Here is a 16,230-nt window from a genome sequence, read left to right on the forward strand (position 1 = left end):
CCTCACAGATTGCAAGAACCTGTCAGCTTACAGTCCCTTATTTTTTTTATTTTTTACACCTACAGCACCTGGTTCCCAGGTATATTTTGAAGTAGAATGTTCTCCAAAATGCTCTGTGAAAAAAAAAAATTCTATAGTCAAATAATATATCCTCCTCTAAAAAACATCTACATACTTTGTGTTCTTCTTCCCTCCACACCTTCTGTTTTAGCTAATTCCTCCACCTAAGCTTTGGACCCTATCACTGTCCACTTTATCATTCACTCCTTTTTTCTTACATAGTCAGCTTCAACCCCTCATGTGGATCTTCTCTCACTTGACCACATACCTCATCACCCCTCCAGATATTGCCCTATTTCTACCCTCCCCACTTTACTGTCTCAATTTCTTTTACTACTTACAAAATAATAGAAAGTACATTGGCCTCTGCCCCTGGTTCCAGGCCCAGAGCTCCTAAAACTCTTGTAATTTCCTAAATGATAAGAACATCAGGGGCATCTTTTATTTTAATATTTGGTCTGTGACCCCAGTTTCTGATACAGAGCTCCTAAATCCTTTGGAATTTCCTGGGTGATAGTGATTTTTGTTCTAATGAGGTGATTCTTGGTAGCTCCCTGGATAGTTACAGAATGTGGGCTGGTCACCCGAAAAACTAAGCCATGATTAGAAACTTAGAATTTGCAACCACACCCCTCAACCGCATCCTCCAGAAAGGGAAGAGGGGCTAGAAATTGAGTTAATGATGGCTTATGCCTATGTGATAATGCCTCCATAAGAATCCTAAAAGTATGGGCTTCAGAATGTTTCTAGGTTGAACACATTTAGTGTACTGGGAGGGTGGCATGCCCCAATACCACAACAATGGAAGCTCCTGAACTCAGGACCATTCCAGACCTTGCCCTGTATTATCTCTTTATCTGGCTATTCATCTGCATCCTTTGTCATATGCTTTATTATATAATAAATCAGTTATAAAAGTAAGTTATAAAAGTAAGTTCTTTAAGCCATTCTACAAAGATTGGAACTCAAAGTGGGGTCATGGAAACCTCCAATTTATAGTTGGTCAGTCAGAAGTACAGGTGACAACCTGGGACTTGCAACTGGTATCTGAAGAGGACGAGGAATCTTGTGGGACTGAGCCCTTAACCTATGGGGTCTGCAGTAACTTCAGTTAGTGTCAGAATTAAATTCAATTGTAGGACATCCAGCTGATGTTGCAGAGAATTGCTTGTAGAAGTGAATAAATAGTCAACCTTTAAATTTTCTATTTTCTAAAACTTATCCTTACTTTCTATCACCCAGTTAGCTTAAGCTATCCAATAAGCTGTGAAACTGATATCTTTATTTTCAAAATATATTTTTAAAAAAGAATTATCTAGTAGCTTGAGACCGAAATCATGATGGCAGTATAAGAGCAGGCTGTGGAATGGACCACCTAGCTTACATAATGATCCTACTACTTATTAGCAATATGACAAGCTAACTTAATCTTCCTCACCCTAGTTTCCTCACTGTAAAATAGAAATAATAGCAGTACCTATCTTACAGAGTTGTGCAGATTACCTTCTAATAAAATTGGTATCTTCTACAAATCAGCAAAAATAAGTTTAATTATCTGTGCCCAAATTCAGTTCAACAAATATTAAGTGACTTATGTGGTTCTGGAAATGACCATATGGCCTTTGCCCTCAAGAAACGTACAACCTAAGTGTGATAAGACATAAACGAATAAGGAAGGAAACATATTAACACTGTAAGGGGTGCAGATAAGATCAGGGAAAGGCTTTATGAACAAAGTGGCATCTGAGATGAACTTATCCGGCAGTTAGTGGGGAGGATATTCTAAGCAGAGGCAATGGTTTGAGCCACTGGCATTTGGAGGCAGAAAATGAAGGCAGACTTGAAGAATGGTAAGTAGACCACTAGTAGCTAGAAAACAGCTTACTTGTTTGGTAACAGGAGATAAGATTGAAAGGGTTGGTTGTGGTCATGGTTTGGAGTACCTTAACTACCAAGGACTTGTATCTTTATCCTAAGAGTGATAGGAGGCAGGATATTGACATAATTAGATTTTCATTTTGAAAGTATAATACTGGCTGCAATTTGGAAAGTGTATCAGTAATTTCCAGTTAAGATGGTTCCATAAATTCATGCACTAATGTACCACCTTTGCATCAAACACATATCAATGATAGGAGATATATATAAACAGAAAACCAAAATGATATTATCAAGCTAAAAAAACGAAATATAACATTAGAAACAAAAAATGTTGAGTAGGGCTGAAACAACAACTTGCTTAGTTCTGAGTCCAGAACAGGCAGTGAATACAACTCCTACAGGGCAGTAGAGACTAAGAGTGTGCTATGTGAGATGGGGGCAGAGCCAGATTTATTGCCTAAAGCTGGGACAAGGGCGAGGCTCCTCGAAGTGGCAAAGGAGGCTGGGATAAGGAAAAAACTCTTTTAACTACCATTTGAAGTTATGGTAGCTGTAACTAGCTGTCAGCCCCAGGAATGAAGACACAGGCAATCTAACAAGTGACTGGATCTGTGATATTCACAATCTCAATACAGGACTCAGGAATTAGAAAGGCAAGTAATCCCAAAACTTTTAGGCAGGGATAGGATCGGCGTAGGGAAAGTTAAGAGAGGGCATATGAAAGAAAGAACAAACAAGAACTTTAACCTGAAATTGAGTTTGCAAACCAAATTCTAAAATGTGAAGAAATTTAATGCTACGAAAGACAATAAAATCAACAATTAAAACAAATTTATGGATGAAATTAATTATATAAAAATTTCAAATATTTTAAGATAAGTATGTTTAATATGCTCAGATACAAATGAATATATTCCATTTAAGATGAGCAAGAAAATGTGAAACAAAAACAGGCAGAAATGAAACAGGAACAAATAGATGTTTAAAAGAATCAGAAATCTTGAATGAAATATAGTAATTGAATAATGAAGTCAACAGACATGATAAACTCCACACTGTTCACAATAAAAGATAATTTATGAATTGGAAGCTGGTACTGAGAAATTCACCCAGAATGCAGCACAGAAATACAGACATTTAGAGACTAAGTAGGAATTGAATGATGGAGATGAGTTCAAGAGGTTTTCCTGCCATTAATATCACAATATAAGTAGATCTTTTTGGGATAGGAAGATTTATTGTAATTGGAAAGCTTTAATTTAGATTAATTCTATACTTTTATATACATAAGCAATTTCTAGGCATTTATGGTTTAGATAAGACTGAGTGAGAAAAATGGTCTATTGATTAAATTAAATGATGCCATGTTGAGTTAACAAGCTTCTTTTTCACATTAAAGAAATGGTGCTGGTTATAATTACTTAACAAACACCCAAGGCAATGTTGATACTCAAACCTACCTGAGTATCTCTTCAAATCCTAGAATGCTTACTGCACAGGAGGTATATTAGGGTTATACACTTTCTGACCAGGTTTTTAAGAACTGCGATGAAATTATAATCATAAGTTTTAAAAACAAGGTCTAGTGCTGCTATGGATTACTGTGGATCTGAAGTAAAAAATTAACTTACACATTTCCAAAGAGGTCAGAAGCATAAGTCCTGCTTCTAAGGCTTCTGGCCAACTTGATATAGCATTAGTGATACTGAGTTACAGAGGCCTGTACAGTACCAGCAGAGACCTCGCTCAAGCTCATACACTGTTCTTCTGACTCCTTTACTCCTGATGCTTACGCAATCTATTTGCCTGGTACATAATAAGGATGTTGTGAACAGCACTCAGAGTGCCCACATTGCCTGCACCATGAGGACACACAGGAGAAATCTCTGGTTTAAATACTAGGACTAATAGTACTTTCCCTGAACAATTTGTTTCTATTTGATCTTATGAATTATGTGATTCCTACAAATCAATCAGTCTTATAGTGGAAATAACTTCCTCAGAAGGTATGCCAGAACTGGGCATCTTCAATTTTTACACTTTCTGCTATCCCTTCACTCTTTCTGCTATCCCTTCACTCTTTCCGCCTCCATCTCAGAACCTTTGAGAATCTCTTTAGGTAAAGAAAGATGTTTATAATGGGAATATTTTTGAATGATGTGAAGGAGATAAAAGGATGAACCCCTGTTCTTCACTGTATGTTTTCATCTTCAAGTTGACAGAATTTACAGCCAAATTAATAGAGTAATTCATGGTATGAATTGTGCGCACCAACCTCAAACCTCATATTTTTCCTTTGTGTTCTTATTTTAATTTTATTTTATTCTAACTTAAAGTTTTTTATTTTCTGCATTGTGTACATTATTATAACCATCTTACATCTCTTATATAACAAAGTGGAGCAGAAATAATCCATAAATAAAGAACATCCACTTTGGAGGTGGATGAATACTATTACCCTTCCTCATATTATCTAATTATCTAGAAAAAACCATGTGTAGATGAAATGCTGCAATAAAACCTAAGATTTGTATTGATCTTAATTAACTGATCTTAATTGTACTTGACTGAAAGAAAAATCAGCCTTTTCAATAGTGAAAAGTCTGAAATAGAAACTATTTTAACAGAAAAAAATTCTTATCTTAAAATATAAATAAAATATAAAATAAAAAATACAAAATAATAAAGTATAATTTTTAAATAAAATTAGGTAAGAATTTATATAGCTTCAAAAACATATTTATATGAATTTACTACTCACTCTAGAATTGCTGCTTCCCTTACAGACTTAAATATTTTTCGTTATTTTAATTAAATATTCTAAAATGTATATATTTTCATAGGTAGCCTCTACCTATCACATTCCTGAGAAGCGTGTTTTAAAATACTGTCATAGAAGCAAGATACACACAATAATGATTCACAAAGACAATCTCTCTACGTCCCAAATAGTTATCATATAAACATTATCAGTGACACATCAAGAGGAGAATCAACTTGCCATTAAGATTTTGCCAGAGAGAAAACAGATATGGGAGCTTGGCAACGCTGTGTTCCTAACAATGCTGTTCTAAGATATCAGATTACTTAACTAATGCAATTGGGGAAATTTTGTTCAAACACTGTGCAAAGTATACCCATTTGGGATATTTGGAAAGAGAGAGACATAAGGCTAAATGCACTATGGAAACTTTGCCTGGCTCCGTTCATCTTTCTACTTAATCCCTTGATCACATCACCAAAAACCCACCTATCTGACTGTTGATCATCATTCACTTCATTAGCAGTTGGTAAGAATAATTTTAGTGGTACAGACTATTCTAGGGGTCACATGACAAAACAACTCCTACAACGTGTCAAACTGGTAGAGTGGGTAGAATGGCACATGGATGGAAGTACCTAGTCAGTCTGGCATTACTTGACCTAGGACAATGTGACTTCCCTGAGTTATCATATGTCATGAAAGATGAATAGCAAAGGAAAAAAGAAACAACCATGTTTTGTGTTCTTCCGTGAATCCTGGATTGGCATCCATTAATGCCTATTTATTTTCCCAATTAACTCAGAGCACCAAGATGAGCCAGATGTAACTCTTAAAAATAAAATGTCAAGATTAGGTCTACCTCTCCCCAACCCCTGATAACAAGTTTATAGATTACAAAACTCTTTTATCAGCCCTTCTTAAACCCTAATGAAATAGGACTTAAAAGCTGCTACCAGATTGGCTGCCTTAAGACTCACAATCCAAATGAATGGTTTCCAATGATTTTTTTTTAATCTTAGGCTTATGAATACATACTAACAGAGACTTATTTGGGTGATTATTTTAGATGTCCTGGAGAGAGACATGGAATTCCATTGGTTTGATAATGAATACAATTACTTTCAGTCTCAGGTTTCCCCAATTAGCATATTCTCCGTTGGGATAGTTAACATATTTTTTTTTTAAAGTCATACTCTAGGTAACTTAAATTACCATAATGCTAATATAACTACTTGATAACATAACTGTTGGTTATGGAAACATGGCAAACTTCTATTCTGAAAGTGGAAGAAGTATATTATTCTTAGGACCAAGTTTTAGTACCTTAAAATGAGTTTCATATATTTAGTTTAACAAACAAATTCCCAATCTAGGAATCATTAAGACTTCTAATGATTTTGAGTATGTGACTTTTATAATTGCTTGTTTTTGTAAAGCAATATGAATGTACTTCCGAGAAACTGTTTTTACATAATAGTGGTTCTCAAAATATGGTCCCCAAGCCAGCAGCATTAGCATTAACTAGGAACTTTTTGGAAATATAAATTCTCAGCCCCACCCCAAACCTTCTGAATCAGGAACTCTGGGTGTGGGCCCACAATCTTGTTTTAGCAAGCCCTCCAGGTGATTCTGACGCACAATGAAGTTTGAGAAACAATATTCTACAATTGAGTAGAAATATTAGTGGTTAAGCTTATATAGCAAAGATTGATTTTAAAGTTTCTTATTTTTTAAAATATGAAGTTTAAAAAAAATAAATGTAATAAATACTTTATACAATTATAAAAAATGTGTAATTGTATAAAAAAATGAAGTCCCTTCCTGGATTAGAGTTTAACCCAGAAATAACTGGATTAATAATTTTTCTGTATTTCCTAGCCTTAAAAAAACTGAGAGAATCACTTTTTAAATTCCATAGTAAAGATACTATTGTTAACCAGTGGATTAAAATTAAGAAAATGTTTAGAAGTAATCTCCGATCACTTGTCATTTCCAATCATTAATAATCAACAAAACTTATGAAAATTAACTGGGAAAAATGACAAGTTTTCTATTCTAGGTTTCGAGACAGAAAAAAATTACTCAAACATGTTCTCAGAGCAGACATGGGGGCAGTATGTTCTTTGAAGGCAATATAGCAGCATGACATCCAAGTTTTGAGACCCCATGAAGAAGACCTCTAAAGCCAGTCCTTAAGAGACAGTCCTCATGCACTAAAACTGTGCAAATCTTCACTTCTTTAAAATGACTTTTTCTCTTCTCTTTCTCCTTAATTCAAACTGGCCTTGGGCTCACCTGCTTCTTTTCTTTCCTTATCCTTCTGCATAATGCATGACTACTCCTTTAATCATTAAGCCCTTTGGTCAGCAACAGTCTTAAGAAAAAGCCTCAGGTCTGTTGACCACAGAAACAGTATCAGTCAAACTAAAGATAACATCTTGCAGCTCCATAGCTAAGAAGGTGGAAGACCCTACCAGTATACCCTTGAAACAAGACAGAACAAGGCCATGACTGACATCAGGACCTGATGCAATGATCAACTGCCTCCTACCCCAGCCCCTATCAATCAGTAGAGCCCAACTCTCTTACCTCCCACGACTAATGAGTTTTCCCTGATATAACCTTTCCCCTGGAAGCCATCGGGGAAGCCAAGTCTTTGAGCATTAGTTTATCTCTGTCTCCAGGCTTGGGCCATTTCCTTAAATAAACCTCTTCTTCCTTTGCTGCAAACCCCTGTTGGAATCTCTTTCGGCTTTGACGTGTGCAGGCAAAACGAATCCCTTGAGTTTGGTAACAGCAGGAGGAACAATCATATGTAGCAGAGTACTTAAAAGATAAGGAGGTATAATAAAAATTCCACTGCAATAGTTAATCTAATATTTGCCATTGCAAATATAGTAAGGTATTTTTGAGTTTCCTTGCTACTTATATTACTGAAATATAATTTCAAGTACAGTTAGTGTCAAACTTCACAACATTTCTACAAGTTTGGGCAAGAAAATATGCTCAGGATTATACACACAAAAACAATGAGCATAGTTTATTGTACCTTAGGTTCTTTATGGTACTGGAACATTTACACAAGGTTATGTAAATCAACAGAAAGAAATAAAATAACGGGTGGCAGGAAGAAAACTCACTGCCAAGTAAATGCCACTGCCAAATGACCTTTAATGGCCAATACCCTTTCCTCCATTTTCTTCCCACTGTAGTAAGACCAACTAAAAGATGGCAATCAAAACGAATTCTGCAGTGTTTCCACCAAACCACTTTCTATTCAATGGTCCAAACATGCTGTAAGAATGAAAGCATTCAGTGCTGATGTCTGGCTGTAATTCTTTTAAATTACATTATACGTTTTCATTCTGTGAAGCCGTTTTAACCAATTCTCAGTTATCTACAAAAATAGGGAGCAGAGTTTTGAACAGCTAGCAAGATTAACTAAAATGATGTACTTTTTTCCCTATACATCCTCTACGAGGGAAGCTTATGAATCATTGACAATCTAAAATGCCAGGTGCAAAAAGAGAAGGAACAGAAACATTAGGACCAAATCATGCGTAGGTGTTGAGTGTTTGGGCGGGGGGAGAGGGCAGAGGAGGGGAGAAAGGAAAAGGGAGATAATGAGAGAAAAAATGCAGGAGAAAAAGCTTTCCACGTTATATCCTTTTGTTTTCTTATTGGAGGGTTAAAATGTTGTCCCTATCCTGCAATCTTAAATTTCCAATTATTAATGAAGACTTGGTGGCTGGAAAAGAAAATTCCATCTTAAAATGAATGTTGTGAAAGTATGTGTAAAGTATGAGTCAGTGTATGTGTAAAGACTTTAGAATTCCTACCTGATCATTCTGGGAAAAATGATCAACAAAAGCATCACCTCTTTCCATATAAGACTACAGTAAAGGGATCTGATATTGAAAAAAAGAACCCAGGCAAAGACAGTTTGCATTGCCATGCTGAAACTCACTTCTAGTTCCTGGGGTAGACGTGACCAATGTAATAAGATATCACCAAATTCAGTATGTTAGTTATTAGAGCTATTCAAAAATATAAACTGTCATTCTCCTTTCAGGGATATGGTAGAATTGTCTTCCCTACCCTATTAAGCTCAGGTGTAGCTATGTAACTTGCGTTAGCTGCTAATAAAAGATCAGCAGATGTGACCGGTATCCTATCTCAGCAGAAGCTTGATATATCAGTGTGTGCTTCACCACTTTCCCTTTTCCCTCTGTCACAGTGACTGACAATATTTCAGAAAGTTATTCTGGGTCCTAGAATGAGGATGATGATGACACAGATGGCTAATAATGGATATACAGTACGAACAAGAAATAATTTGTTTTAAGTTACTAAAATTTTGGGTTTATTACTGCAGCATAACCTAGTCTATCCTGACTAATATAATCAGTCTTTTACTTTCTCTATATTGTAGACATATTTCTTATTTAGTTACTCTACAGGGAAGTTGGGCTTTACATTTAAAGACTCAAGTTTAGATTCTAAGCATCAGTTCAAAAAGAATGAAGACTCAGAACTGGAAAAAAACTAAAAGAGTAGATTGTCAGTTATTTAAATTAGGAAACTAAACACATCATAGAAACTACCATGCTAAAAAAAAAAAAAGAAAAAAAGAAGAAAAAAGAAAAAAGAAACTAGCATGCTTTTGTTTCTACAAAGTTAAGACCATGGACAACTAAATGCATTCACAAGGTTGCTGGGGTTTTTTTTCCCTTTTACATTTATTGGGATATGTGCCAAGCACTGCAGTTAAGTGCTTTTCAAGGATTAGCTCATTTATCTTCATATAAGGCACCAGGAAGTTAATTTAAGTAACTTAGTCTAGGTCTCATAGCTAGCAAGGGAAATAAGAGTAAAACTCAAGAAGTCAGAGTTAACCCTGTAAAGCAGATGTTATTTCTAAGAGGTCATATAATTTACTATATATACATTTGTTCATTCATTCGTTAAATATCTAGTGAGCAGTTACTATGTTCAAGGCCTGTTCCTCATTGCTGAGAATATAATAGTGATCAAGACACAAAGACCTTCCAATATCAGGGAATTCACCATGGAAGAGACTGATAAAGAAAACAAAAAAACATAGATAACTGTAGATACTAAGTGCTATGAAAAAAAATTAAATCAGTTATCTATTGCTGTGTAATAAACCACCCCAAAACTTGAGTTAAAATAATCACTTATTTTCTCACAATACTATGGGCTGGGCTCAGCTGGACAGTTACTCTGTTCCACATAGTCTTGGCTAGGCTCATTCATGTATCCACAATCAGCTGGCAGGCTGCCTAGAGGCTGTCTGGTCCTGAAGGACCTTATTCACATATCTATAACCTTAGCTGAAATGAATGGTAGCCCCACTCTCTCTCTCTTTTCCTTCCTTCCTTCTTCCTTCTTTCCTTCCTTCTTCCCTCCCTCTTGCTCTGTCTCTCTCCATATGGCAGGCACCTCTTCCTCAAGGAAACTAACCTGGGCTTATTCACAAGGTGGTAGTTCCTAGAGAGTGACAGCCTAGCTGCATGGCCTTTTAAGCCCTTGCTTGGAAGTCCTACAGTATCACTTCTACCACATTCCACTGGTCAAAACAAGCCATAAGGTAAGCCCGGATCCAACAGATTCCATCTCCTAATGAAAGAAACTGAAAAAATACTGGCCATTTAAAAATCCATCACAGAAGTAAATAAGGTTGATGTAAATGAAAATATAGGCAGAGAGTGGGTGAGCAGAATGGGGTTACTTTAGAAGAATCAGGGAAGACATCTAAAGTGCTGATAATGATAGTGCCATTTGAAAAAGAACATTTAATGCTGAAGGAATAGCAAGCACAAAGATCTGAGGCAAGAACAAGTTTGATATGTTTGAGGAACAGGAAAAATTCTAGTGTCTATAATTCAGTGAAAGACAATAAGGGAAAAAAAAACAGAGATGAGGCTGCAAAGAGAAGTAAAGATCAGATGATAAAAGGTACTATAATACATGATAAGAAACTTGGACTTTATTCTAAGAGTAATGGAAAGTTATTGAGGCAAGAGTGAAAAAGTAAGACCACTTGGAGTTTAGGTGAAAGATGACGTTACTGGAGATGGAAGAAATACATTAGATTACAGGATATATTTGGAGCTTTATGACCAATAAAACTCGTCAGTCAACTGGATGTGGGACTAATGAATAGGAGTAATTGAGGCTAGAATCCTTGGTTTTTGGCTTGAGCGACTGAGTAGCTAGTGGTACCAATTACCCACTCTCTTAGGCTTAAAAAAATGAATACAATTTAATTTCTACCCCTCCTTATCAATGCAATACTCTTCCTCAGATATGTCAGCAGAGTCAAAATAACATGTTGTTGGGTGATTGCTATTCATAAAAAGAAACTTATGAACCTAACACTGCTCTAAAAAATAAAAGTTTATTAAATTAAAAGAAATCCAATCCAAGAAAAACTGAAACACTATATATTACAGCAGGTAATGAGAAAGAGATGTTAGTCCAAGTGCTACATAAAGGTGACTCAAATGCCATACAAGGATTCATACCTGACACAATTTAATTTAGTCACTGTTTCTCCCAAATTACAACCTATTTTCGAGAATTGATATTATAAGACTGTTTATGCAATAGTTATTTTTTTAAAAATTCTTATATATTTTGGGTAAAAAGTACACTCCATTCTAACATTCTAAATACCATCTTTAAGAAAAAAGTCATACACAAACACAAGAATCACTGTTAATAGCCAACAGAATGTACAATATAGTATGAATTTCATATTTAGATAATGTAACCGTTAGCCTAATCATGTTCTTAGCATTGCCATGATTGGTCTACAGTCATGGCCCTAATTCATTTGTTTAGCCTTCTATAAATTTGGGCAAAAATCTTATTTTGCCCAAATTTATAGAAGGCTAAACAAATGAATTAGAAAGGGCCAAGGCTAGTCCCATCTGAATATAACTATACTCTAAATTATGTCGGCTTATTATCTACCCAAGATTGTTTCCCTAAAAAACGCAGACACTATAAATGCAAAAACCAAAACTTTTAAAAGAAAACGGAGGCATAAATCTCTATGACTCTGGATTATACAATGATTTTTTAGATATGACACCAACAATGACAGACAACAACGACAACAAAAAATAAACTGGACTTCATTGAAATCAAAAACTTTTGTGCTTCAAACTATACCATCAAGAAACTGAAAAGAGAATTGAAACGGGAGAAAATATTTGCAAATCATATATATGATAAAGATTTGGTATTCCAAATATATAAAACATTACAATTCAACAATAAAAAGACAAATAACCCTATTAAAAAATGGGCAGATTTCAATAGACATTTCTCCAAAGATATACAAACAGCCAATAAACACACAAAAAGATGCCTAACATCCTGTGACATTAGGAAATGCGAATCAAAACCACAATGAGATCCACTTTATACCCACTAGGATGGCTATAATAAAAAAGATTGATAATAACAAGTGTTGATGAGGATGTGAAGAAATCAGAACTCTTATACACTGTTGATGGGAATGCAAAATGATACAGCTGCTTTGGAAGTTTGGCAGTTCTTCAAAAGGTTAAATAGAGAATTACCATAGGACCTGGTAATTCCACTCCTAGGTATATACCCAAGAGAACCAAAAATATGTCCATACAAAAATTTGTACATGGAAAGTTCACAGCAGCATTATTTCTAATAGCCAAAAAGTAGAAATAATCAAAACGTCAAAATGTTCACAAATGAACGGATAAATAAAATGTGGTAGATTCATATAATGAAATATTATTCATGCTACTGAAAAAGGACCTGATACAAAGACCCCACGTATTATGAGCCTCACAGTGTTCCTGGCCTCATCTCTTCTTACCTTATAGCTTGTAACTGCATGTGAACTTAATTTAATATAGTTTTTTGTCTCTGATTCAAGCTGGTTTTGCCCAGATAATGGCATTGTGACTCACTTGCCTTTTCCCCCCATCCTTATCCTCCATATGCCTGCTCCTTTAACCATTAAGACTTAGGACATAGATTAACTGAGCCTCAGGTCTATAACCATGAGGACAATAGGTTTCAGTTAGACTTTAGACTAAGGATAACATCGTGGCTTTAGATGTGTTTCAACCTCAGCCTCATTGAGGCTGAACTACAACCCCACCAACCAAGGAACCAGGTCGCACAACCAGATGGGATGTTGCTATGGCTGATTCCAGAACAGGATACAATGATCAATTACCTCATTCTCCTTTAATTGTCCAATCAGTAGCACCCACAACACCAACTCCCTCAGTTTCCACGATGGCTAATCTGTGTGCCTGTAATGCTCAGGGAACCAGTCCTTTGAGCGATAACTTGCCTATGTCTCTGTGACTTGTAACTCTCTAATAAATGCATATTCTAAATAGCCCAACTCCTGTGTCAGTCTTTTGGCTGAGTGGTGCAGGCAGCAAAAGTTTCTGCTGACGTCAATAATAAGACAGACTCTGGCTTAAAAAATATATAAAAATATATATTCATATACATACATACATACACACATATATATATAAATGAAAATTGAGAAAGTAAAATAAATTTACAACCAGAACTTATTTTTAGCTCCTAAATCTCTATCACTCCTAAGATATAGGTTCTGAGATCAAGACATGTCATCATGGTGCTACTCCTTAAATAATGAATGTAAAAATGGTCTTTTCTCATTTATGAACTTACAGAGAACAATGTTGGATATATAATTAACCATTAATGGAAAAGAACCAAAAAGAATTTGTGACATACTATGCAGTGAGTTCATGGGAAGAACGTAAATGATCTGCATATTATTCCACAGAAAAAAATCTGGAAACTTCTTCACGCAAACATGAAAAAACTCAAGACCCATAGAATTAGGACTTCTAACCTTGCTTATAGGCAATCGTATTGAGAGAGATAAAGAGGAAAAAGACAGTCAAGAATGTTTCCTTTCTGGACTATTTTATTTAACTTTGTTCACAATTTTTAAAAATGTATTATCTAAAAAGTGAAAGGCAAAAACTGTCCAGTTCTTTTCACTTAGCAGATTCATGGCACAAATGTGACTAAATAATTGAAACAATCACGTAATAACAAATCTTGAAGAAATGAGTTCTATTTGGGTACTTTTATATACTGTTGGTAGGAGTATAAATGGCTCCAATCATTTTGGAAAGCAATTTGGCAATATGTAGTGAGACCTTTGCAAATATCCATACTCTGTGACTCAAGAATTTCTATTTCTGGGAATCTATTTTAAAGAAATCATCTGAAACGTACACAGAAATCTTCTAAGCATTATCTACCATAGTGAAAAATGGGAAATAATCTAAGTTGTCCACCAAAAGGAAAATGATTTTAAAATTGTGGTACCTCCATATGATATAGAGTATTGTATAGTTATTTCAGAATATTTACCAAGTATGCCTTTTTACTTTTTTCTTTTCCTGAATTCGATTCATTTTTTATACTAAAGTAATAGATAAACTCATTGCAAAAGAAAATTTAAAAAATAAAATAAAAAATAGAAATCCTCTTATTCTTTTATATTCTATTCCCAACTCCTAAAGTTAACTACTGTTCAGTTTTTACATGTGTGTAACTTCTAGAAATTTTCTAGGCATATACGAACTTACCTAACAAATGTTAGTTAGGTAATAAATGTTTCTATATATATCAAGTCCTGGATTGATAGATATTTACGTTGATTAGACATTTCTGCTTATAAACAATGATATAACTAACATACTTGGATATATAACTTTATGTACTAGTGTGAATATATCAGTTCCTACAAGTACAATTTCAACATTTTAGGCAAAGTTATTGCTAAATCACCCACCCAAAATATTGTCTAATACCCTTCTCCCTACCACTCCAAACCATTCAAAATATAGGCTACTGGTAATTTTTAAATCTCTGCCAATCTGGAAGATAAAAATTTTAATTTGCATATCTATAAGTATAAATAAGGTTTCTATTGTATAGTTTACCTTTTCTTATAGGCTTATGACACTTTCCTTGGTACAGTCAGGAAATTAGCCCTTTGTTACATGATATAAATTGTTTTTCAATTTTTTGTTGACTTTTAGCAGTGCTTATAGTATTTTTTACTGTCTAGGAAATTTCTCTAGTCTTCCCATTAGGGGTCTTGAATTTTATGTACGGTTCGAAGGTCCTTCCCATCTCAAATGGAAAAGGAATACATGTTGTCTTCTACTACTTTTATAATTTCATTTTTATAGTTTTCAACTGTAAATTAAAATGTATACAATTATTTACATAGTCAGAGCTCTACAAGGTAAAGAAACAGAAAAATACTGCAAGGATTATTGCTAAATGACAGTGATTATTGCTAAATGATAGCATTATATCTGATTTTTATTCTGTAATTTCCAAATTTTCTATAATTACTTATATTACTTTTATAATTGATAATCATGCATTGCTTTTACAATCAGAAGAAAAATTTCTTAAAATTATCATATTTAAATTTTTTCTTAAGTTTTTGATGGTACAGGCTTCACTTCTCAATCAAGTATTGAGTACCTGATCTAGATTGAGTCTAATACTAAAGCAGAGCTTTGTATTTCCTTTTAACTCCACTGACATGGATGAGATGACAGGAAAAAAATCTTAAACTGCCAAATAATTGTCTCTTGAAAGCAAGAGTTGTAGTTCCATTTGGGAAGTTCATTTAAATAGTAACCACAATAACAATTACACCCACTAAGTACTTACTATATGTCAAGTGCTTACATATATTAACTTATTTACTCTTCACAACATCTTTATAATACGGTTTTATTATTATCTTCTTTTAATAGACTGGGAAACTAAGGCACAAGAGAGAGTAAGTAACTTTCTCAAACTATGAAAGCTATGAAGTGGCAGGACCAGGACTGGAATTCAAAGGGTCTAGCTAAACTGAAATGCTATTAAATGACTAACAGAAAAAACAGGAACCTACTTCTGACAACCTAAAAAGTATTAAAGAATGAAACTAAGTCACAAAAAGGCCTGAGATAGATTTATCCAAGAAATTTTTTTTAAGGGTGAGTCTATGGGAAATATGATATACCTTCATTTATCTTTTTACAAATCTCTAGCTTCAGATTTGAGAAAAAAACTTCAGAATGAAGTTGATTTCATTCCTCCTTATTCAGGTGTTATCTTTAAGCCGAGTCTTTGAGTTGAGGTTTCCTAAATATAAGGCCAGTGCGCTGCCACATGATAGCAGTGCTCTGAAGAGTTGCATAATAACAATTTTGTACTTGTCACATAAACTCTTGCTTATATTGAATTCTTTTAAGAGTAAAAGCTAAAAGTACTGGCAAATGTCTACAATTTTCCCGTTTTATCTTTTGTTCTTTACCTCTCTATTTGCCAAAATCTGCTAGAATCTTTCAAAATGTGCAATTTTTCTTCCATAATGCTGGGAGATGTTCCCGCTACATAATCTTCAACATACTACCTTCTCCCCAAAATTTAGCCCA

The 16,230-nt window shown here is 34.6% G+C and overlaps 1 protein-coding gene and 1 long non-coding RNA gene across 8 annotated transcripts in view; one reads left to right on the forward strand and one right to left on the reverse strand.

Moving 5' to 3' along the window:
• KIAA0391 (KIAA0391 ortholog) overlaps window positions 1–16,230 on the reverse strand; it is a 118,268-nt gene that overhangs the window by 56,931 nt on the left and 45,107 nt on the right. The gene's annotated exons all lie outside the window — the stretch shown is intronic.
• Window positions 1,499–16,230, forward strand: part of LOC105303205 — a 36,451-nt gene continuing 21,719 nt past the window's right edge. For both annotated transcript variants that reach the window (XR_896906.2, XR_002776886.1), the window contains exon 1: window positions 1,499–1,910. This is a non-coding gene — a long non-coding RNA (uncharacterized LOC105303205). The remainder of the gene's footprint in view (window positions 1,911–16,230) is intronic.

Source organism: Pteropus vampyrus, unplaced genomic scaffold (assembly GCF_000151845.1).
Source record: "Pteropus vampyrus isolate Shadow unplaced genomic scaffold, Pvam_2.0 Scaffold10, whole genome shotgun sequence".
Classification (NCBI taxonomy): domain Eukaryota; kingdom Metazoa; phylum Chordata; class Mammalia; order Chiroptera; family Pteropodidae; genus Pteropus; species Pteropus vampyrus.